Consider the following 26,059-nt stretch of genomic DNA (forward strand, 5'->3'; position numbering starts at 1 on the left):
CCTCTTGATGGTGATATTATCAGTGACATATAATTTTCTTTTTATTGTGTATTTCCCTAATTTCCAAAAACACATATATACTAATTTTATAATTAGGAAAATACGAATAAATACAATAATTAGAAAAACATCCTTGAAAAAACTTTTAAAGAAACAAATGTCTAGATTTCAGTTATTTTGAGGAGTTTTGTTTCCCTTTTTTTCTGGTATTTGCCTATCAGATCTTCTCTAATATTTCATCAACTTCTGAAATTTTCTTCCATTATATTTTTGATGCTCATTTCCTTTATTCTGATCTCTTCTTCAGTAGTGCTAGTTATATGAATGTGAGAGTCCCTCTGCAGCCATGATCTTCTCTCTGATCATGTGTATCTCTTTGTCTTTTGCCCCATATTACTGAAGAGTTTTGCCAGGCTGTCCTCTACATCACTGACTCATTTCTCCACAATGTGGAATCAATTATTATGTGTTTATAATGTATATTCAATCCTTCTACTGCACATGTTTCTTTTCTTTTTTCCCAGCTTTATTGAGTTATAATTGACGTAGAACATTGTGTAACTTTTAGGTATACAAGGTGTTGATTTGATACATTGTAACATCTTCATCATGTCACTAATCACTGTTTCTTTCTTGCGGGAGAACATTTTAAGATCTACCCTTTTAGCAACTTTCAAGTATATAATAGAGAATTAGTTATCATAATCGCCATGTTGTACATTAGATCCTCAGAACTTATTCACCTTCCATCTGGGAGTTCATACCTTTTGACCAATATCTCCCCATTTCCCCCACCTCCAGCCCTCTAGTCTGTTTTCAAGACTTCAGCTTTTAAGATTCCACATATAAGTGATATCATGCAGTATTTGGCTTTCTCTGACTTATTTCTGTTTTAATTTCATACCATTTCCCCTTATCTTTTCCATTTCCTTTCAATCTCCAGTGCTTTTGCCCAGGTCCCCCTCTGTCTAGAACATTCTTTTGCCCTTTCATGTCACTTCCTCAGTGAGGCCTTCCCTGACTCCCATAGGCTTAGTGAATTGGGATCCCTTCTCAGATTCTACTATAACATGTGCCATCACTGCAGCGATCACAGGTTTTACAGCCATCCCTTCACACATCTGCTTTCTCCATTCAGTGCCAAGTCCCTCAGGATCAAGGTTTGTATCATAGCCTTTCTTATCACTGGCACAGAGTACATTTTCACCAACACGTGATATTGTCAGATGTTTTAAATTTTCCTAGTCTGGTGGTTTTAAATGATGTCTCATTGTGGTCTAGTTCACGTTCTTCTAATTACCAGACATATTGTACATGTTTGGGGCCATTCTTGTTATCTCTTCTGTCAGTTTCTGATTATAGCCTTGCCTTTTTTTCCTACTGCTTTTTCTTTCAATTGATTTGCAGGAATTCATTACATCATTATATATTGTAATTTCATCATATATGAAATCCTTTATATGTTTTATATATATTTAAATATAAAATACCTTGTCCATCTTTGAGGCTTGTTTTCTTTCTGCTTGTGTGATTTTTGTTATACAAAGCTCTTATTTCATCTTAGTTTATCATTCTTTCCTATTTTTATGTAAACTTTTCCTATTTTTATGAAAAAATATCTGCTAAATCAGACAGATAGTCTCCTACATTTTCTCCTGAAGATTCAAAATTTTTACTTTTTATATTTAGGTCACATTTCAAAGAGATCACTCCAGTAAGTGTTTCTGAATTAATAAAACAAAGTAAGCTCAGCCCTATACTTGAAACACCTGATCCTCAGGGAAAGCTCTAAAGATCTGGCTTTGTTTCTGTGTAAGACAGCTTTTTCTAGGTTCTGCTATGTCATAAGCAACCTACAAGTCTTAGCTTAGAAAATAAATGTTTGTCATTCATATTACACATTAGCTGTGGCTCAACTGTGGCTCTGAGACTCTGTACCAAACTGTGGGTAAGTTTCGGATCTGATCATTATGGAATCAAGCTGAAGGAGCACTATCTGGTTGCTGTATGCTGGTGTCATGGTGGAGGGACAGAATAAGAGGAACAGTGAAAATTTTCAACAGCTCTAAAAGCTTCTGCTCAGACAGAGCAAACAGGTCATTGGGCAAAGCAAGTCACATCATAGACCCAAAGTTAATGAGACAGAGAGAATATTTTGTCCCCAAGGAAGGTTGACAAGACAAGAAGGGCATGAAAAATTGTAAATAAATAATACATTCTACCATAACATCTCCTCTCAAACCTATGTGACCACTGGTCTCTTAGTGGTATAGAAGGCTGATTGTGTGTTTATTAAAGATCATTCAAAAATAGAACTTAATATCCACTGTAGGTTCCCTGAAAGTGTTGATATAGTTCAAGGGGCAAACTTTTTGTTGGCATCCCCAGGTTAGCCCACCAGCTGTGACTCTTACACATGTTCACTGCTGGTGCAAAGGAAGGTGAGATCCCCTCACCCCATGCCTTGAACCAGTTCTACATTCCAATATGGCCAAGGCTCAACCATCACATGCTGGTATCCTGAGCCTCACCCCAGCTAGGCTAGAACTGACCCCAGAGCAGCAGATTGAGTGAAGTGGATAATCAGAAATGGAGGGGGAGAAAAAGAAAGAAAAACACAGGTCCCGTTGGCAAGGGAAATGCTGCTTGGCCTCCACAATGTGAAACAGTTTTTCTGTAGTTTGGCTTGGCTGATCTTGGCTTCACCTTGGCTCCACCTGGCCAGCCTGCCTGTAGCAACGGGTAATGTGGACAGGCATGCCTGAGCAGTCACGTGCCAGTGTTCTCATTTCAGCTGCCTAAGACCTAACCCAAATAGCAACACCTCCCTCAAAGCAGCGCAGTTGGCTGCGCATGACCACACCCTGCCCTTGATTATCTGAATGGAATCTGAGCTCACCCTGGAATGCATGGACGTGCAGAAAGAGCCCAGCATCGTGGTTCCTCCAACCATGTGTCCCAGCCACAGCAGAAAAAGTAGGTGGGGTAGAAATATGCACTGCAGGGGCATGGGGAGGCAATGGGTGGAGCACAGTGCCCTGCATTTGCCTGCTCTTCTCTCTGCACTAAACAGCTTAGAGGATTCAGCCTAAAGAACCCTTATGACATGCAGTAAGCATCATGGCCCATAGATTAAACAGTGATCCCCAGATCCATTGACTGGGAACTTGCTAGAAATGCAAATTCTCAGGTCCTACCCCACCCTTGCTTTGTCAGAAATGTTTAAGATGGCTACAATCCATCTGTATTTTAACAAGCCTTCCAAGTGATTCTGATGCAAGCTAAAGTTTGAGAACCTCTCTATCAAAAGGTAAACTGGTCCTTGGGTTCACTCCAACCTTAATCCTAATTTTGGGGGCTTCCTAGGTGGCGCAGTGATTAAGAATCCGCTTGCCAATGCAGGGGACACGGGTTCGATCCCTGCTCCAGGAAGATCCCAAATGCCACGGAGCAACTAAGCCCATGTGCCAAAAAAAAAAAAGATAAAGCTAATTTTGGAGAACATTTGTGTCCTAGAGGAAAGGCACTTCAATTATAATCCCCAACAAAAACCCAAATCAAAGTTTCCCATTGGCAATTATCATCATTAAGTACATTTCAATCAATGTAATCAGTGCAGAAAGCAACATACTTCACAATGAGAAGAGGAGGTAGCATAGCAAAGTAGATATAAGTGTAGGATATGGGGGTCAGATTTTCTGCACTTGAATCCCAGCATCACCACTCTTGTACATGACCTTGAGCAAGTTACTTAAAACTTTTAATGCAATTTCTCCATCTGTATAGTGGGTATAATAATAATATCTTCTTCATGTTGGCGTCAGGCAGCAGTTCTCAAAATGTGATCCTCAGACTGGCATCATCAGTATCATCTAGGAGTGTGTTAGAAATGCAGATTCCCAGTCTCCACCCCCAACCCATGGCTTAACAAATTACCCCAAAACATAGCAGCTAAAAGCATCAAGCATTTAACATCTCAGTTTCTGTGTGTCAGAAATCTAGACATACTCGCCATGTGGACCTCATCCCAGGGCTGCCTCATGACATGGCAGCTTCCCCCACCCCCCACCCCAGGGCAAGTGATGTAAGACAGAGCAAGAGAGAGTGATAGAAGCCACAACATTTTTTTATAACTTTATTGCAGAAGTGGCATCCCATCTCTATGACCATATTCTATTCTTTAGAAGCAAGTCAATAAGATCAGTTCACACTCAAGGGAAGGGGATTACACAAGGGCATGAATACCAGGAAGGAAGATAATTGTGATGTCTGCTGCCACACTTACTGAATCAGAAACCCTGGAGGTGAGGACCAGACCTCCAGGTGATTCAGATACACATTTTTTAAAAAGTCAACGAGGTGATGGAAGCAAAGCACCTCACACAATGTCTGGGACTTGAATTTTCAAGACAGATTATCTATTTACATTCTTGTTATGATTTCTAAAGCTTTCTGCCTGCATCCAAATATCAGATGTCATAGAGACCAGGGGTTCTCAAACTTACCTGAACCTTAGAATCACTTGTGGAGCTTTTAAATCATGATGCAAAAGTTTCAACCTAGACAATTAAATCAGACTCTCCAGAGATGGGACCCAGACTTCAATATTCTTTAAATCTCCCTTAGAAGATTACCAATATGCATTTAAGATAAAGAACCACTGAGATAGGCTCAGGAGCCTAATGGCTTTATTCTCTATTAATCTACCTTCTTGGAGCTAGAGTATTGGCAAAAGAATCATTGATGTGTGGTTAAAACCAAAACAAAATAATCAAACACACAAATAAGCAAATGGACAGCCAACCTCTGAGGTACATATCTTGTAAGTTACTTAGCATCCTTCCTGCCCCCTTGTCCTGCAGCCCCTTCTCATTTTAATCTTGCCTCTGGAGAGGAACTTTGCCATCCTGCCAACTGAGAAAGGAGAGATAGCAATGTAAGTGTACTGGCACCATGACACGTGGCTTAGATGCTGGGCGGGTGCCCCTCACAAATCAGAATGTTGGAAAGAAGGACACATATGTTCCCTTTGGCCCTGACAGAAAACATGCAGGCACTTAGCTCCACCTGAGGCAGCTGGAAATCAAGCTGGCCCGGAGGGGCCAGGGCCATGGGCCAACACAGAATCTGGAGGGATAGGACCACGCTAGCCATGAGGTCTCTAGAGATCTGAGCTCAGCCAATTTGCCCTTCTCCTCATCTGGCAGAGCCCTGAGCCTGTCCATTCCCGCTCCAAAATCTACACTGACACAGAGCAAGCTTATGTAAGGGCAGCTGCTCTACCCCCACAGCAGGGCCTGGAAGAGATCAACTGAAATACCAGCTCTCTCCCAGCCCCCTCCTTCAACTCTCCCCCAAGGGATTGAACTTTGGGAATCTGTGCTCTGGTGGTTCTGGTCAACATCATCATCCAGCTGTGCTGACCAGGGAATTGTCAGATGCTCAGATGCCACTCCAGAATACTCTTCTTGAAAGCCCCTGCCCCCCCCCCCACCAAGAAGACTAATTTGGTCAAAACACTACCTTTTGCAGGACTGTTTAACCAGAAGCAAAGAAGACGCAAGAGGGGAAATTTTGTTTAATTAAAATATAATAAAATTAAACCTCCACTCCCACAGTTCTCATTAACCAGCTCAATCTTTCATGACTCAAGAACCAAAAACACTGCTGACAGCTGTGGGGCAACTGGAGCAAAACAGCCTTGGGGGTGGGGAGAGGACAGTGGCAGGACCACAGACATCGTGAAGGTGACCAAAAGCTACAGCTACAAAGTCCTGGCGCCCATTCCTGCTCTGACACTATGTCCCCTTGGCAGGTCCCTCTGTGCTTCTGTTCTTCAATCTTTAAAAATGGAATTACTGTAATTCTAAAGGTTGTTTGAGGATTAAGTAAGATGATACATGTAAAAGGACTTAGCAGTGTGTGGCACAAAGTGAGTTTCTTTCCTAGGATAAGAAAGGGAGAGAAGGAACAAGACAAGAAAGGGGAGGAAGAGAAGGGAGAGGAGGAGGAGGGGAAAGGGAAGGAGAGGGAAGGGGAGGAGGGCAAGGGAGAGAAGGAGAAGGAGGAGAGGAGGGAGAAGGAAGTCATGTGGAGAGAGGGAGAAGGAAGAGGGAGAAGGAAGAGGAGGGGAGGGGAAGGGAAGGAGGAGGGAGGGGAGGAAGAGGGGAAAGGGGGAGGAGGGGAGCGGGAGGAAGGAGGGAGAAGGAGGGGGTAGGGGAAAGGGAAGAAGAGGAAGAAGGCAAGCAGGTGACAGTAAGACGGTCATCCCTGCTTGGAGTGGGGACCCCACAAGCATCAGGAAGCATCTCAGCCTGCACTTGGGGACTCACGAAGGTCAGAAAGGCAAGCACACAGCACAAGGGCATTTCCCCCCTCACCCATCTCCAAAGCAGATATCCCTAAATGATCCCCTTTTAGCACCACTAACCAATCAGAGAGTATATGGGAGAAGAGGTCGACATACAGTTCTCAGGTTAGACTCATAATTCAGTGAAGGAAAGCTCCACAATTCATAGAATATCTATTTATGGTCCAGATTTCTCTCAAAACTTTCTTGCTAACTTTTATGCCTCTGTCTTTATCTTAACGATGTCAGAGACACGTGGCAAGTGTGTAGAGTGTCCTGACAGAAAAAGTAAACTTCAAGATGAGGCATTGGCTCAGCCGTGCAGCCCCGGGTGTGATGACTCGGTCCCTTCTTCGGCCCGCTGCTTGGGTGTCCTGAAGGCCGTCATGTTCTTGACAGCGGCAGCCTGTCAAGGAAACAATTCTGTGTCCACACTGTGCCAGGTCAGGACCATGGTTATTTTTATGAAAATAATATTAACAATAGAGTCCCTGCCCAGATCCAATATCTCTCACTCACTCTGTCTCTGAAAAGTTCTCCTTCTGTGATCGCTGTAACCAAAAGTCTGAGGCTGACGGTTCCAAGGCAACCTTCAAATCCCAGGGCCCTGAAAGAAAAAGACCTTTCCAACTTGACATCTGTACCAATTTCCTACATCAAACATGCCTCAGCACACATACCCTTTACAATTAAAAACGAAATGGGGCTGGATACGCACATTTGCAAATGATTCCTTATTTATTACAATCTCTTATTAGAAAGAAAGAAAGAAAGAAAGAAAGAAAGAAAGAAAGAAAGAAGGAAGGAAGGAAGGAAGGAAGGAAGGAAGGAAAGAAAGAAAGAAAGAAAGAAAGAAAGAAAGAAAGAAAGAAAGAAAGAAAGGAAGGAAGGAAGGAAGGAAGGAAGGAAGGAAGGAAGGAGGGAGGGAGGGAGGGAGCAAGGGAGGAAGGAAGGAAGGAAGGAAAGAAGGAAGGAAGGAAGGAAGGAAAGGAAGGAAGGAAGGAAAAAGAAAGAGAGAAAGAAAGAAAAAGAAAGAAAGAAAGAAAAAGAAAGAAAGAAAGAAAGAAAGAGAAAGAAAGAAAAAGAAAGAAAGAAAGAAAGAAAGAAAGAAAGAAAGAAAGAAAGAAGGGAGGGAGGGAGGGAGGGAGGGAGGGAGGGAGGAAGGAAGGAAGGAAGAAAGGAAGGGAAGGAAGGAAGGAAGGAAAAAGAAAGAGAGAAAGAAAGAAAAAGAAAGAAAGAAAGAAAGAAAGAAAAAGAGAAAGAAAGAAAGAAAGAAAGAAAGAAAGAAAGAAAGAAAGAAAGAAAGAAAGAAAGAAAGAAAGAAAGAAAGAAAGAAAGAAAGAAAGAAAGGGAGCTCCTCCATGACAAATGTTTGCCTCCCTGGCCAGAGGTGAGCGTCCAAGGAAAGTTCGGGAAATTTCCCTGCCTACTGCCTGCGAGAACCAGAACCAAGGCCTTGGCAGCCTGTGGGGCTGTCCTGGCCCACTTGCAATGAACTTTAGGAAAGGACACCATGGCCTACTTTTGAGGAATCCTGCTGCCAAATTCAGAAGAGGGAGAGGGAAAAAGATGGGGGGAGAAGGAGCTTTGATTCTGGAAATTATGACTTGCTGACATCCTTCTCCTCTCCCCGTATAATCTGCCTAACTGTAGACACGGCTTTAATTATAGATGGGCAGGTGGGGCCAGGCCAAGAACAAGGCTGCAGCTGGAATTTGCGGCCATGGAATGGCTGGGCTCAGAGACTTCATCTCCTCCTCCTGCCCTCCCCGCCCCTCTTCCCGGGCTAGCGGTACCCTCTTGAGTGTTTTTCAAAGGCTCAGTGAACAACAGATTCCATGTCCTGACCAAATCCTCTCTCAACCTAAATAAATAAATAAATAAAATAAATAAATAGTCAAGTATCAGAGGTTCTGTCTTCTTGGAAGATTAACTGTAATTAAGCCGCTGTGCTCGAATGTGAACCACAGGGAAGCCCATTTCTCATCTCTCATCCTAAATCAAAATATAAAGTGTTGGGAATTCCCTGGCAATCCAGTGGTTAGGATGCCACGCTTTCACTGCCTGGGTTCAATCCCTGGTCAGGGAACTAAAGATCCCACATGTCTGTGGCATGGTGCAGCCAAAAAGAAGAAAACAAAAACGATAATATGTAACACAAATATAAAGTGTTACACGGAGAAGAAGAGGTTATAAAGTCGTTCTTGAACATCTCAGCCGGTCCAGGCACTGCAGCCACCTTCTCGCGTGTTATTTTCTCATTGAATTTGAGTCGTGATCGTGTGAGAGAGGGTTGATGACTGCCCGTTTTAAAGATAGGGAAACTGAGCGGCAGTAAGACTAAGTCTACACAACTGTGAAGAGAAAGAACCATGCTTTGAAACTGGGACTAATCTGTCTTCCTGCCTTCTGTTTCAGTTCCATTTCCCTCCCCATCTAATCTCTTGAAATCACTTATCTGCTTAAAGTCTAGAATAGTTCCTCTTGCCCGCAGGATCAAGTTCAGAGTAGGGCTGCACATCTGGAAGGGTTGGGGTACCGAGCAGGGGGTGATGGCAGGGGACAAGGTATATGTACCATGTTAAACGGTCTGTGAGCCTGATGAGGGGACTCCAGGACCTGCTGTCAAGTTGTTATCCATCAATCATGAATGAAATAATGAGGGAAGGAAAGAAGAGGTGGATGAACAAATTGCTGGATATGTAGGACTCCTTCCAATCCCAGAGGCTTCCCTTCCCATGTGTCCCTGCTATATAGGCCCAATATACCTTCTAGATTAACTTGGACAAAGATATTGAAGAAAGAGGAGGTCAGAAAAGTGTCCACCTCAACACACACACACACACACACACACACACACATACACACACACACAGTAAAATAACAGTAAATCACACGGGTTTTGATGCTGGAGAAAGAGTTCTCAACAGTCTTGTCTTGGGTGTCTTTCTATTTAGGATCATGAAAAAAGAAGTTGACCATACTTTGAAGACTTTTTATTAAGATCTTTTAAGAGCAATTTTAGATTGACAGCAAAATTGAGGGGAGGGTTCAGATTTTTTTCTGTGTAACCCCTGTCCCCAGACACACATAGCCTCCTCTATTACCAATGTCCTTGGACAGAGTGGTGCATTTGTTACAATTGATGAACCCACACTAACCCAACAGAATCACCCAAAGTCAATAGTTTACATCATGGTTCATTCTTGGTGTTCTATATTCTGTGGGTTTGGCCAAATATGTAATTACACGTACCCATCATTGCATTCATCATACAGAGTATTTTCACTGCCCTAAAAATCCTCTGTGCCCCACCTACTCATCCTCCTCCCCCAACCCCTGGCAACCACTGATCTTTTCACTGTCTCCATAGTTTTCCCTTTTACAGAATGTCATATAGTGGGAACTATACAGTATGTAGCCCTTTCAAATTGGCTTCTTTCACTTAGTGATAGTCATTTAAGGTTCCTCCCTGTCTTTTCAGCACTTGAGAGAGCACTTCTCTTTAGCACTGAATAATATCCCATTGTCTGGATGTACCACAGTGTCTTTATCCACTCATCTACTGAAGGACATCTTGGTTGCATCCAAGCTTTGGCAATTATGAATAAGGCTGCTATAAACATTCATATGCAGGTTTTTTTGTGGATGTAAATTTTCAACTCCTTTGGGTAAATACCAAGGAGAATGATCACTGGATGGTATGATAAAAATAAGTTTTGTAAGAAACGACCAAACTGTCTTCCAAAGTGACTGTACCATGAAGATCTTTTTTTATTTCTATCAGAAACCATCCCCCACTACATCTGATCAGCCCCCAGGTGATGTCATATTGCTCCAGAAATGCAAAAGCAATACCAATTGCTACACTTACCCTTGCCAGGTACTTCCTATGTTCTATCCCCTTCCATTTTCTTAGCATCCCCTTGAAAGAAGTTTTTATCACTTTCTCACTTTTTACAGATAAGGAAATTGAAAAAAACAGAGAAAGTAACTTGATTAAGGCCACATAGTCAGTAAATAGCCAAACTAGGATTTGAACCCTTTGGTCTAACTCCCACACCTAACTCCACCCATGGGTGACAAGAGCACCGCACAAGTTAATTACTGGTGATTGACAATAAATGTTCGTCAACCAAACTGACACCAATAGATGCGACCAGAGGGTTAGGAAAAAGATGCTTAGTAATTTCTGAGTTCAGTAATTACTTTTCTATAACAAATTACAACTTCTCTGGGCTGTGTTCAATGGAGCAGTGAGTAAAACAAAATGTGATGCTTTAAGAACAGCCCCTTTCTTGGGAGGAGGGAGAGATAAATTAGAAGTTTGAGATTAACAGATACACCCTACTGCATATAAAATAGACAAATGAAAAGGACCTACTGTATACTTCAGGGAACTATATTCAATGTCTTCTAATAACTTATAATGGAAAAGAGTCTGAAAAAGAGTGTATATATATATATACATATAGATCTGAATCACTTTGCTGTACACCTGAAACTAACACAATATTGTAAATCAACTTTATACTTCAATAAATATATATATAATGAAATATAAATTTTAAAAAGTAAAATTGTTCTAAAGATACTAAAAAGAATAAAATAAGCACTTAAATAAAAGGCATAACACAAACATTTCAGAAATCAGTTTTCAATCTTATTTTTTGCTACAGGTTTTCCGAGGGTTGTATAGCAATCGTCACAGTGGTTATGAAGAACTAGGCTGTGGTAGAGTCTATGTGGTTGTACTTTTTACTGGTTCTTTAATATAATTACAGTATTTTGTTTTATGTATGTTGAGAAATTTATACACAAAATAAAATGAGTATCTTGTAATGTTCAAAAAAAAAAAAAAAGAATGGTCCCTTTCTTGCCAAGCTGATGTGAAGAGAAAGTGTGAGGACAGGCCACAAGTTAGGATGCTAAGGTCAGGGCATGAACATACATGGGGATATTCAGTAAATATTTGTTAAGTGAGTGAAGGAATGTCTCAGGAATAAAGACATTTGTGAATGGGTCTCTCTGGGAAGCCTAAGTACTAAGTATACTTGAATCACCTTTTTAACCAAGATATTCTTTCCCCAGCTATTCTGAAAACCAGCAAAAACGTTCTCAGCACTTGCTATTGGCCAGGCTTTATGTTAAATATTGTGGGAAAGAAACACACACACACACACACACACACACACACACACACACACAAGCCATCTTCCTGCAATCAAAGAGTTGTACTTCTTAAATGTGTATGTAAGCAATTTATTGACATCATAAAACCAGAAGACTTAAAATCATTACTTACACAAGAATAAATAGACAGTAATCTGTCACTTCTCCCAAAGGAATATCAGCTAGTGAACTCACTCCTGAAGAATCTCACAGGCAGGGTAAAGCAAGTCTGGGGACAATGGGCCTTTCAGTGCCAAGGCTCAGAAGAGCTGCAGGAAGATGAGAGAGAGCAGGGAATGGTGTCTTCATCCTATGAGGGTCCCAAAGAAAAGGGCAAGACTTACCTCTATGGCCCAAGTAAGAAAGAATTCCTAAGAGGGGGATTTTAGGAATATCTAAGAAAGGGGGTTGAGGACTAAAGCCAGAACAGTGGGTAAAAATTGGAGAAATTCCCCAAATCTTTGCTATTTCCCTACTTTATCTGCTGCCTATTTCCTGAGTAGAAAGCACTAAAAACCTTACACAACACTTGCCAAAATGTGTTCTATGAAACAAGAGTTCTACAGGATGTTCATTAATTTCCTTATGTATTCATCACCCAATACATGTTTTTATTGAGCAGCTACTATGAGCCTTAACTACACTAGGTATGTAACCAAAACCATTATGTCTCCACCTTCCTATAGCATATGATCTAATGAGGAACCCAGGCAATAATAAACACATAAATAAGTAGAATAATGGCAAGTGTGCTGTGTGTTTTCGTGAAAAATGAAACAGCATGGAAAGGGACAGAGTCCTTCTTTAAACAAAGAGGTCAGAAAAGACTTTTTTTTTTTTTTTTTTGAGAAGATAACATTAAGCCGAGACCTGAATTAAGTGAAGGATAGAACCAAGGAAATTTCTGGGGAAAATGTGTTTAAGTAGGGGACATATTAATTGAAAAGGCCCTAACATGAGAACACGCTTAGCCTGTTCAGAGCCATAGAATTTAAGGAGTGAGGGGAGAAGCAGTATGCAATGAAGTAGTAAATGTGGGGAGGGGAAGGGAAAGATTCAGAAGTGCCACAGAAAGGAATTTGGATATGATTTTTAAGTATGATAATGAAACCATTAAAGGAAACCAGGGAAGTGATATTAACAAATGTTACCCCCATCTCTATTTGTAATGTCACTAAAACCCAAGCAAGGTACTCTAGGTAAGAAGTGATTAGTGCTAAGCAGAGAACTATCACCTCCCAAATTACCGACACTATATTTCTATTAATATGGCCTGAACTCTCATTTTTGCCAGGGCAATATCCCATTTTTGACTCGAACTTTGCCTTCTTCTGAAATTGTAACTTTTTAATTTGAGTAATTGCTTAACCACTTCTCCCTTATTCCACCCTGGAACAGGAATTTTTTTTTCTACCTGAATGTTTACTCCTGGAACTTCCTGTCATGTTAGATTCAGTCCACTATTCCTGCCTGTCAAGTTCTTTGTCTATTTCTGACTCTCATCTGGAGCGTTTGTTCTTCCTCCTGTCCAGCTTTGTGTCACTCCTGGGAGGAATCATTTGATGGAGGAATCACAATACTGATTGGATTAAGGTCAAGGACACGATGCTGGGACCCACTGGAGATCTCTCTCCCAGTTGACATCAGTATCTTTTGTGTTTGACAGTTCAAAGACGTGATGGTGAATTTTGTGTCAACCAAACTGGGCTAAGGTTTGCCCAGTTAACAGGTGAAACATGACTTCTAGGTGTGTCTGTGAGGATGTTTCTAGAAGAGATTAGCATTTCAATCAGTATACTGAGTAAAGATCACCCTCGCCCATGTGGATGGGCATCATTCAATCCATTGAGGGTGTGAATAAAACAAAAACAGAGAAGGAAAGGCTAATTCGCTTTCTCTGCTTGAGCTGAGACACCCATCTTTTCCTGTTCTCAGACATTGTGCTCCCAGTTTAGACTGTGACTTACATCATCAACATCAAGATCCTTAGACCTTCAAATTCAAACTGAGTGATGCAACCAGATTCCCTAGTTCCTTAGCTTGCAGACAGAGTACTGTGGAACTTCTCAGCCTCCATAACCACGTAAACCAATTCTTATAATTGAGATAGATAGATGATAGATTGATAGATGATAGATAGATTGATAGATGATAGATAGATAGATAGATAGATAGATAGATAGATAGATAGATAGATATAGATAGATAGATAGGTAGATAGATAGATAATCTCCTATTGGTTCTGTTTCCTAGGAATCCCTGACAGACACAGAAGAATATCAAACTATTAGTAAGACCTGACAGGTTTTGACATATGTAAACACTAAATAAATGTTAACGCTATTATTATTGCTACTATTAATTGCCTTCTAATCCACATTTATCCATCTTGTCCAAAGAGGTTTTATGTGATGTATTTTCATGTGTCCAGCTGAGGTCCCAGATTCTAGCAACAAACTCACTTCCTTGGTCTATCTGTGTATCAGTGTATAACTATCAAAGAAAGGCTTGGAATTGACCTGCTAACACTTCTGAGTGAACACGAGCTGAGCCCTTGTGATCATTCTTTCCTCTTCCATGCGTTCAGAAACAAACTCCTTTAGTAATCTAGTCTGCAATCTCCGGGGATCAACAGCAAACTCATCACCTGGAAGTTCCTGGAAGCCTCGCTCCTCCTTTGTTGAAATTTGGGGTGACATTTATCCCCTCCAGTCTTCCCCCACTCTTACGTTTTTCCATGAATTCTCCCAAAGTTCATTAGCAACATTCATGGATCTCGTTTCTAAATCCTCTAGGAACCTGAGAAGACCATGAGACGTGAGATCATGGGGAGAGGTGGGACCCTCTCTTCTAGTTCCTGATCCTATTCTGAGGTGTGTGGCCCTCTTCCCCTCATCAAGATCTCTTCCACATTTTTCAGGCTTAAATTCTCTCTCTGGTTCCCCCATCCGTACCATAAAACCAGCTTAGATCTACTGCCTCCTCTAAAAACAACTTTTAGAACTTTTTAGATGATCTTCTAAAGATCATCTTTTGGAAGATGACTGATATGCTTTTCTCAACATATTTCAACCCTCGGGTCCTGGTGAGTTTACCCTCCATGACACAATCTTCTTGTTTCCCTGCCATCTCCTCTGTGTTGTTCTTCACCCTGAGTCCTTCTTTCCATCCATCTGGGTGCCTCTTCTGCACTGGCATTCATCAGAGCTCCCTGGCTGACCACACTGGTTTCTCTGGTTACCTCTCCTTGGTCTCCACTGCTGGAAAAATTTGCACAGGCAGAATTGCACTTTGGAGAGATTTTCCAGCCATTGTCACCCTACATTTTGAAGCCTTATCCCACAGATTCGAGCTGACTTTTTTCTCTCAATTGTTTGAAATCCCCCTTCCTGTCATCTGACCATGCCCAGTTTTAACTCCTCACTCTGTCACCTCCCCCAAGGTTCCCGTCACTTCCACTCAGCCAAACGATGGCTTTTTGTTGGTGAGAATCTGGCAGAGAAAGTCAGTGACCCAGATCACTTCCTCCACTCCGTAGAAGATTAAATTTTCAAATGGGAAAGACATGAAATAGTCAAACACTCTGCTTTTAATTCAAAGAGATGTTCAGCATGTATCTGGACAGCCACTGTCCCTGTCACTGCAGTTATTTATCTTGCTGGGACAGTTTTGATCTGCACCTGAAATGCATTTTCCATTTGCTGCATTTGCATTTGCTGGATGGTCTTTAGCATACAGCATGAAGATTCTACAAATACATTAAGGTCATCCCTCTATGCAAAAACATGGACAGATCCAGGTCATGTCTGCACTAGCAAAGTCAAGTTTGCAGCAGTGAAAAGAAACAAGGTAATTTAACTGGAAAGGTACAGGGAATGGAGGTAAAGTGTTAATTTGTCTCAATTTTCTTCTCTGTTTTCTCAATATGCTTGGCCCATAATGAGTTCATTTTGCTTCCAACCGATATGATTCCAAGCTTATTGTTTCATCATCTGTAAAATGGGAATAAGGTCTTCCCTATCTACCTCATAGGAATATTTTCTTGCTCAAATGAGCTGAAGGAGTGAAAGAATTTGAGGAGAGGACTGCAAAGTGCTCAACAAATGTGATGCATTTTACAGGAAGCGTTTCTTGAGAGCTAAGTTTGATCTCTCAGAAACTCTCTGTGGTCAGAGAATTAATGATAGAAGAACTTACTGCCATGTGAGAAGAATAAGGTTACGGAAAGAAAGAACATTATTAAACCCACTGAAGGTCTTACATATATTTTATATTCCCAAAAATGAAGCACTCAAAACCACACATTAATTAGACAATCATGTTCTACATAATTTAAATTCTATTTACTAGAAGCTAAACAATTAATGTGAATTTATCTTTAAGGCTAAATGACTTTTGAGACGATAATAGCCACCACTTACCAAATACTTATCATTTGCCAGACCTCAGTCTAAGATCACTACAGATGTCTCATCTAATACATACAGTAATCCTATGAGCTGGTCATCATAATAATGTCCACATAAATAGGAAACCATACTAAGGTGAAAGAAGTTGAGAAAATCTTGCAGCTGATAAAGGTGGAGCTAGAAATACATAACTAAGGACAGAAGGAAGGGAGGTAAGTTGCTACTGGAAAGAGACGAGGCATTTCTGGACTCACAATACTCCCACCCCAGCCCTCATTCCTATCTTTCCACAAGCTCATCTTCGTGTGATTTCAACTTTCAAAATGCAGACCCGTGCTTGTGGTCATAGAATGCTGACTGACTGTCAAGGGCACTTTGAATGGCAAAGCTGTATAAATATGTCATGACCCTTGCCCCCATTTCCTTGCCCAAGACAAGCAAAAACTGGGATTCGTCCCAGGTAAGGTCTCAGGAGCCGAAACTAGATAGATAGATGATAGGAAGATGATAGATAGATAGATGATAGAAAGATAGATAGATGATACGATAGATAGATAGATAGATAGATAGATAGATAGATAGATAGATAGATGATAGATAGATAGATGATAGAACCATCAAGTGAGAAAAATCTTAGCACTATCAAGAAGCTTAAAGAAAGCTGCTGTAACAAGAGTAGAGTGAGCAAAGGCAAGAGTGCATCAGGATGAGGTTGAGAGGTGAACAGGTACTGAACACTACAGGGCAGTAGAAAGGAGTTTGAATTTTAATCTAAGTGTAATGAAAAACTATGGGAGTGTTTTTAACAAGATATGACATAATTAACTGTGTTTAAGAGGATCATTTCTGCTGTGTAGCAAATGGATTAGAGGTTGACAAAAGAAGAAGTGGGGATTCTAGGCTGGAGATAGCTATGGTCATTTGGTGTGATCATTTGTCATCAAATACTTGAAGGTCATTGTGGGAGAAGAAATGGGCTTCTTCCACTGACACACAAAGGGCAGAGTCAGAAATTATAAGAAGCAGATTCTGGCTCTACCTCTATAACAGACTTGACACACAGTGAAATGGACTTCTTGCAATGGTAATAAGCACCCTACCACTGGGTGTTGTATCAGTCAGCTATAGCTCTGTAACAAACCATCTCTAAACCGAGTGGCTAAAAACAACCAATTATTATTTCTCATGAGTCCATGGGTTGACTGGGTTGTTCTGTTCATCTGGGCTGGGCTAGGTTTATCTTAACTGGGCTCATTCCATGTGTCTATCCTCAGCCTATAGATTTGCCTAAGGATAGCTAGTCTAAGATCGCCTCGGTTGGGAAAACTGGTCTCTGCTTCATGTGGTCTCATACCCTCCAACAGGCTAGTGTAAGCTTATTCTTAAGGTGATCACAGACAACAATAAAGAGGAAGTAAAGACTCATAGCTGTTTTTTCACACTTCTGCTTGCATCAAGTTAGCTAACAACTTATTGGTCAAAGCAAGTCACCTGGCTATGCCCAGAGACAGAGTGGGAGGGGACTATGAAATTAGAGTTCAAAAGAGCATGGAGGGGCTTCCCTGGTGGCTAAGAATCTGCCTGCCAATGCAGGGGACATGGGTTCTATCCCTGGGCAGGGAAGATCCCACATGCCGCAGAGCAACTAAGCCCGTGTGCCACAACTACTGAGCCTGCACTCTAGAGCCCATGAGCCACAACCACTGAAGCCTGCACACCTAGAGCCCATGCTCCGCAGCAAGAGAAGCCACAAATAAATAAATAATTTTTTTTAAAAAGAAGAGCATGCATACTGGGAGGCCACTAATTGGGGCCACCAATACAGTCAATCTGCCATTGATGAATGACCATTTACGAGATGAGAGTCTGTAGCGTGGACTAGAATGGATGATGTTTTTAAGTCCTCTTCACACCCCACAATTCTACTTGGAAGAACAAATAGGGCACCAAACATGAGAAGCTGCATGTAGAAGAAGAGTCAAGCCAGAGCCCTTGTCCCATGACTATGCAGGAATTATTCTGAGAGTGTTCCCAGGTCAGGGAGCTAAAATAACAGTCACTCAAACAACTGGGCACCACTTTCTTTCCCTGGGAGCTACTGTCTCCACTTCTCTGACAACATCAGTCTGGAAGAACATCCATTGGGATCCTCCAATGATCAAGCTGCTGGATCCTCTTACCACTAGGATATTTACTGAGGGGAAAATGCTGCCTAAGGAAACTACTCTGCTCCAGGTCTGAAACTCACTTCTAAATAAAGATATTAACTCAGAAAGACAGGGGTAAGGATTTTGGCCTTGTGGAAGCTGACTTACTGGAAACAAGAGAAAGAAACACATACACACACATATTCACACATTCACATAAAGTATTTAGAATTCAGATTTTAAAAGGCCAGGAATACGGAAAATATAAAATAAAACCAGCCATAACTGTAACTGCAAACAAAGTTTGCATCTTGCTAGCAAATGTGGGCTATAAAAATTCCAAGATTTTGTGGTCTGGTTGAGGGCAAGACTATTTCCAGAGCTTCACACAGAGACACAGACACCCATACAACCCCACACTCATAAAGCACACACACAGACAGCTACACATTCACAGATACAATAACGCAATGCAAATTTATTCATACACAGATATATACACCGGTACTCATGCTCTCATGAACAATGACACTTTCATCCATATATTTTCACAAACACAATTAATCGAGTCCACCACCCCAGGTATCACTGTGGTAAAAATAAATGAATACATACTTACAGATAAATACCAAAAACCCTATTTGAAAACATCTATACAGAGGCCCTTATGTACAAACAAACCCACACACACAGATGCAAAGTCACACAGATGAAGTCACAGGCAAGATGCAAATACAACCTATTCACTAACACATCATTGGGTGAACACAAACACAAGAGGCAGTTGCACACACATGCTCACAAGGCATACACGAACACAATCTCACATACGCACACGTGCCCACCCACCTCAGCACTCTGCAAGGCAGGGGATGCTCCCTAACCCCTATCTGCCTCTCCAACTTAATTGAGTACCACTCTTCCTTCTTCTTCCCTTAGCTCTCTTTCCATTCCAAGAACATCCTAAATTCTCTCCTGTTTCAACCCCTTTGCACCTTCTGCTCCTCCAGCTCTTCGCATGGCTGACTCCCTCTCATCCTTCATTCCTCAGGTTCAATACCACCTTCCCATTGGGGCCTTCCTCCACCACTGCATCATTAGATAGGTCCCTTAGTTAACCCACTGTGCACTTTGAGTCGTAATAGGACTGCATGCAATTTTGAAATCATACATTTTTGTAGGATTGTTTATTATCTGTTTCTCCCACTAGACTGCAACAACCATGTGAATTTCACTCATCATTTGTATCCTGAGTATAGAACAGTGCCTGGCAAACCATGGGCACTCAGTAAATAGCTGTTGAATACACAATTGCTTGGATGGAAACTAATAAGTAATCTAGTTTTAAACTGGCTACCTTGGGGAAATTCTGGGAAACAGTACAAATTATTTCACCCTAGGAGCAAATGGTCTGGGGCATTTATATACCGATACCTGACAGTCACTGATTGAGGGCTGTTTCTGGAACATCTATCCAGTCTGCTGTTAAAACAGGCAAAGCAAACTTTCAGGGTTCTGAGAGGGAAAGCCTTTAGGAACAGAGATGCAGATTCTAGTAGTTCAAAGTCAGTGAGAGCACACTTAAAGACTGAAGCTGCGGGCTTCCCGGGTGGTGCAATGGTTACAAATCCAGCTGCCAACTCAGGGGACACGGGTGTGATCCCTGGTCCGGGAAGATCCCACATGTCGCAGAGCAACTAAGCCCATGGGCCGCAAGTACTGAGCCTGTGCTCTAGAGCCCAAGGGCCACAACTACTGAGCCCACGCATGACAACTACTGAAGCCCACGTGCCTAGAGGCTGTGCTCCACAACAAGAGAAGACACAGCAATGAGAAACTCGTGCACCGCAACAAAGAGTAGCCCCCGCTCTCCGCAACTAGAGAAAGCCTGTGTGCGGCAATGAAGACCCAACACAGCCAATAAATAAATAAATAAATAAATAAATAAATAAATAAATATTAAAAAAGAAAAAAAAAAAGACTGAAGCTGGGGCAGGGCACTCATAGTTTCTTCTACCAGCCTCCAAGCTAGATTATCTTAACTGATGAGAACCAAAAGAAATTTGGTCTACAGGAAAGGGGACCCTTTCATGACCGTGGATGGATATGGAAACAGGAGAAACAGTTCTTTAGCTGGCAACACCGGGGTGTCAAAGATAATGGCAGTGACGAGGCCAATTATTCGAAGCCACTATGGCTGGTCTTTAGCTAGAGATGGCTCATGGCAAGTCAATCCCAAGAGAGGAGAGATGACTGTTGCTAAGATAAGACATTGCACACTTGGAAAGTCCCAGGCCCTTTTGAATATAAGACTCTCCAGCTGCAGGATGGGAAATCCTGTGGTTAGGACAGTGTTTGGCAAACAACTCTAAGCCTTTGAAATACATGTGCAAAGCAAGAGTCATTTGGGGATGGAAAATGTAACAGACTCAGCTGGTCTTTCTGAGACACATGATGTACTGCATAGTAAACCTCATGACAGGGAAGCAGGCAGCTGTATTTGCTGCCTCTTTGTTCCCTGTCTGTTTCCACTGCACCCCTTGCCCCCAACACCGGTGCTGATGCCAAGTATAAAGTCAGTTTTTCTAACACAAGTAGAAATCGGGTCACAATCATTTTACTATGGGGGCCAGTCATCACCAAGTACGAATGTCACCTGCACAGATGTTCCCGGCTTTACAAGCTGAGCTATTCCAAATGCCAAACTCCTAATGAAATCACATGTAGGGAGGGATGTTCACTTAAGAAAGGCTTCAGCCTCTCTTGCCTTCTGAGATGGCCCACACTCTGTCTGTGGAGTGTGTTTCTCCCTAAATACATCCACTTCTTACCTAAAACACAAAAAATGAAAAGAGGAAAAGAAAGGCTTCTCTGCCCATCATGACCCATGATGTATAAGAACAAGACATTGAGGTATTATAATTAAACTCTTTTTTAAAAAACACATATAATTAACTCATGAAATCCAGTGCTGGAGGAAGAAGAGACTTTCTGGAGAACCTGCTGTGAACAATGAAAGTTGGGCCTCACAGCTGGATATCTCTGAACTATGACCCCGTTTCCAGCACCCCACCACCAGCAACATTTTGCTGTCCCCATAAAGGGCTCACCCTAGGTGCTCCAGATCAGTGGACCTCCAAGTGTGGTTTCTGGACCAGAAGCAGTAGCATCAATATTCCCTGGGGACTTGCACAAATGCAACATCAGGGAGGCCACCCCAGACCTACTATCTTCGTCGGTTCAGGATGCTGTAAAAAATATCACCATAGACTATGTGGCTTAAAACACAGACGTTTATTTCTCACAGTTCTGGAGATTTGGAAGTCCACGATCAAGGTATCAGCAGACCCTCTGTCTGGTGAGGGCTCTCTTCCTGGTTTGCAAATGGCCATCTTCTCATTGTGTCCTCACATGGTAGAGAGCAGAGAGAGGGGGAAAGAAAGCTCTCTTTGTCTCTTCTTTATAAGGGCACTAATCCCATTCATGAGGGCTCCACTTTTATGACTTGATAACCTCCTAAAATTCCCATCTCCTAATATTGGGAGATAGGATTTAAAGATATGAATTTGGGGTGGGGTGCCCCCAAACATTCAGTTCATAACACTTACTGAATCAGAAACTTTGGGAGTGGTGCCCAGCTGCCTGTGTTGTAAGAAACCCTCCAGGTGATTGTACTGCACATTCAAGTCGGAGAAACACTGCACTAGATTAGCAAGCAGAACTCTCCATCTTCCCACCTCCTCATTCCTACCTCCTACACCCAAGTAATGTTGTTGCCTTGGGAGAGCTAGGCAGCCAGATCTTGTCAAACTTCCAAGGATGTTGCATTCAAAATGCTATAAGTGACTCAGATGAGTTTTGTTACAATGGTCAAGTGTTAGCATCGGTTCTGGGAATAACAGCTGCCCCTCCCCAGACACCCTGTTGAATGTCCCCTGGGCTACATTTATCCAGCAAAGATTTCAGCCTTTTAAAGCTGATGAGTTCCCTCCCCTCAACTGTCTGAAGTTCTTTACTTGGTGGTAACTTTTTTCTAAATAATTAACATAGAAGAACAAGCATATTGAAGTATGCAGAGATCATACAAAAAGTTTCCATAAACCCATGTAATCACTACCCAGATCAAGAAACAGAATAGAACCATCATTCCTCCGCTGCTATAATAATTAACAAGTGTTTTTACATCTTCTACCATTAGTTTTACCTGTTTGAAAACTTACTATGAATGAAATCACACAGTATGTGTACCTTTGTGTCTTTCATTCAGTATTATAACTGAGAGATTCTTCGAATATACCAAGAGTATGAGTTTCAAATACTCCACATCTTCACCAATGTTTGGTAGTATCTGTCTTTCTCAGTTTAGCCATTCTGGCAGGAGTGTGGAGCTATTATGGAGATTTCAATTTGTATCTTACCAATGACTAATAAGGTTAAACATCTTTTCATATGCTTATTGGCTACTTGGATATCCTCTCTTGTGAAAGGCCTGTTCAAGTTTTATGCCTATTTCCTCTTGGTTTGTCTGGTTTTTTCTTATTGATTTATAGAAGCATTTTGTATATTCTGGCTAAGAGTCCCTTGTTGAATATGTTGCTTGCATGTTCACTCTCTTAATGGTGTATTTTGATAAACACAAGTTGTTTATTTTAATGAAGACCAATTTAACATTTTTTTCTTTTTATGGGTAGTGTTCTATCTTCCTTAAGAAATATTGGCCTGCACTAAAGTCATGAAAATATTCTCAAATTTTTCTTTATAAAGTTTTATTGTTTTTACCTTTTACATTTAGAACCATAATGCAACTGGAATTGATTTTTGTGTATGATGTGAGATACAGCTCCAGATTCATTTTTTTTCCATATGAATATCCAATTGATCTAATATAATTTATTGAAGGGCATCCTTTCTGCACTGCAATGCAATGTCACCATTGTCACGAATCAAGTGGATATATATGTTTGGATCTATTTATAGATCTCTATTTGTTCTTTGTTTTGTCTTGTGCCAATATCATACTGTCTTTGTTACCGTAGCTTTAAAATAAATCTTGATATAAAGACTGTAAGTCTTCCAACTTTATTCTTCTTTAAAATTGTCTTGGCAATTCTGGACCCTTTATATTTCCAAATAAATATTAGAATTAGCTTGTCATTTCTGTATACACACCACACACACACACACAGGCACACACACACCCAATGCAGGCATATGCATAAAATCTACTAAGATTTTGAATGAAATTGCATTAAACCCAAAGAGTGTTTAAAAGAACTGACATGTTTACAATACTGAATCTTCCAATGTTTGAACACGTTACATCACTTAGTTTATTGACTTCTTTAATATTTCTCAACTGTGTTTTGTGGTTTCCTATGGATGGATCTTGTAAAACTTGATTTATTCCTGGATATTTGAGGGGGTTGATGGCATTGTAAACTATAGCTCTTTAAATTTTAATTTTCTATTTGTTTGCTCATAGTAATAGAAACACACCTGATTACTTAATATTAACTTTTTATTCAGAGGTCATGCAAAATTCACTTAGTAAGTTTTACAGTGTTGATATCTCTGTACAGTATTTTGAATTTTCTCCATATATACATTTATGTCATTTACATACAATGATAGTTTTCTTTCTACTCAATATTTATTCCTTTCATTTCTTTTACCTGACATTGTGTTGGATAGGACCTCCAGTACAATTTTGCCTAGAAATGGCAATAGTGGCCATCCTCAACTCACTACCGATTGCAGGGAGAAAACTTTCAACACACCACTACCAAGCATTATGTGATGCATGCTGTAAGATTTTTCATAGATTTCATTTATCAGATTTTGTAAATTTCCTATTTCCAGAATAGAGTCTTTATAATGATCAGGTGTTGAACTTTTCAAATGCTTTTACTGCATCTATTGAGATAATCAAAAATGGTTTCTCTTTTATATCATTATTATAATAAATTATATGATTTTTTTAATATGATTGTTAAATCAACTTGCATTCTTGGAACAAATCCAACTTTATCTAGATGCATAACCCTCTCTATATACTACTTGAATTAATTTGCTAATATTTTGTTTAGCGTTTTTACACCTACACAGAATAATTAGCTTAAAGTTTTCCTTTTGCGTAATGTTCTTGTCAGGTTTTAATGACCTTATAGCGTCTCTATTTTTTCTATTTCTAATTTTTAAAAGTATTTGTATAATATTGGTATTATTTCTTCCATAAATGTTTTTAAAAGTTCATTGATAAACTAATCAGCACTCAAAGATTTTGTGTGTTAGAAGTTTCTAAATTACAGTTTAAATAACTTTATTAACACATGACTATTCAGATAGTCTCTTCTTGGTCAATTATGTCATTCTTGGAATTTTCATAATTCATCCACCTTTTAAAATGTATTAGCATAAAGTTGTACATTATATCCTATATATCTGTATGATCAATAAGAATATCCCCTTTCCCACTATAAAACTGTAATTTGTACCTTCTCTAAGTCTTATCTGATTAGCTTTGTTAGAGATTTGTCTATTTTATTAGTCTTTCAGAGAATCAACTTTTGGTTTTTTTCCTGTGTTGTACATTTGTTTTCTAATTTTTTTTAAATTATTTTCTCTATTGCACATTCTTTGGGTTTAATTTGTTGTTTTCCTACCTTTTTGATATGAAAACTAGAATCATGAATTTCCAGCTTTTCTTCTTTTCTCACATGGATATAGGACTATAAATTTCCTTCTCCCACAATGTTAGCTGTATTCCCCATGATTTTATATGTCCTATTTTTATTATTATTCATTCCAAAATGATATCTAGTTTTCACTACTATTTGTTCTTTGACTCATAGGTTATTTAGAAATCAATTGTTTAATTTCCAAATATTTGAACATTTCTCATTTTCTTTTTGGTAATTATTTCTAGTTCAATTCCACTCTGATCAGAGGACATGTGCTAAATAGTTCTAATGCTTTAAATTTGGTGAAATTTGATTTCTGTCCAACAATATAATCAATTTTAGTAAATAGTCCATGTGTGATGTTAGAAAGTATTCTATTAATATTCAATTAGTATTCAATTAAGTCAGCTAGGTCTAGTCAAGTAAGAAAATTAGGCTAATGTATGCAAATTAGGGCGTGTATTAACCAGATTTTTATCATTATAGGTATACCTCTAAGATAACACAGGTTCAGTTCCAGACCACCACAATAAAGCGAACATCAAAATAAAGCAAGTCACATAAACATTTTGGTTTCCCAGTGCATATAAAAGTTATGCTTTAAAAAAAAGTTATACTTATGCTTTACTGTAGTCTCGTAAGTGTGCAGTAGTATTATGCCCCCAAGAAACCAATGTACATACCTTATTTTAAAAATAATTGATTGCTAAAAATGCTAACCATCATCTGAGCCTTCAGCAAGTGGTAATCATTTTGCAGGTGGAGGGGCTTTCCTCAATGTTGATGGCTGCCGACTGATTAGGGTGTTGGTTACTGAAGGTGGAGTGAGTGTGGCAATTTCTTAAAATAAGACAACAGTGTTCCTGGCATCTCCAAAATTATTACAGTAGTAACATCAAAGATCATTGATCACAGTGCACCATAGCAAATATAACAATAAAAATGTTCAAAATACTGTGAGAATTACCAAAACATGACACAAATACACACAGTGAGAAAATGCTGTTGGAAAATGGTGCCAATAGACTTGCTTGAGGCAGGGTTACCACAAATCTTCCACTTGTAAAAAAAAATGCAAGATCTGCAAAGTGCAGTAAAGTGAAGTACCACAAAATAAGGTACACCTGGACTGAATTTTTTGTCTGTTTTTTTCTCTCAGTTCTGAGAAAATTATATTGAGTTGGCCAAAAAGTTCATCTGGGTTTTTCCATAAAGTCACCCGCTTTATGGAAAATTGTGGCTTTATCTATTTTAAATGTTTTGAAACTATGTTAATTAGTTAAATATGAACTTAGAATTGTT

The 26,059-nt window shown here is 40.2% G+C and overlaps 1 pseudogene; it reads left to right on the plus strand.

The window, feature by feature from the left end:
- The first annotated feature begins 6,591 nt into the window (after nt 1-6,591).
- Nucleotides 6,592-26,059, plus strand: part of LOC130833921 (ubiquitin-like-conjugating enzyme ATG3) — a 31,053-nt pseudogene continuing 11,585 nt past the window's right edge.

Source organism: Hippopotamus amphibius, chromosome 12 (assembly GCF_030028045.1).
Source record: "Hippopotamus amphibius kiboko isolate mHipAmp2 chromosome 12, mHipAmp2.hap2, whole genome shotgun sequence".
Taxonomy (NCBI): domain Eukaryota; kingdom Metazoa; phylum Chordata; class Mammalia; order Artiodactyla; family Hippopotamidae; genus Hippopotamus; species Hippopotamus amphibius.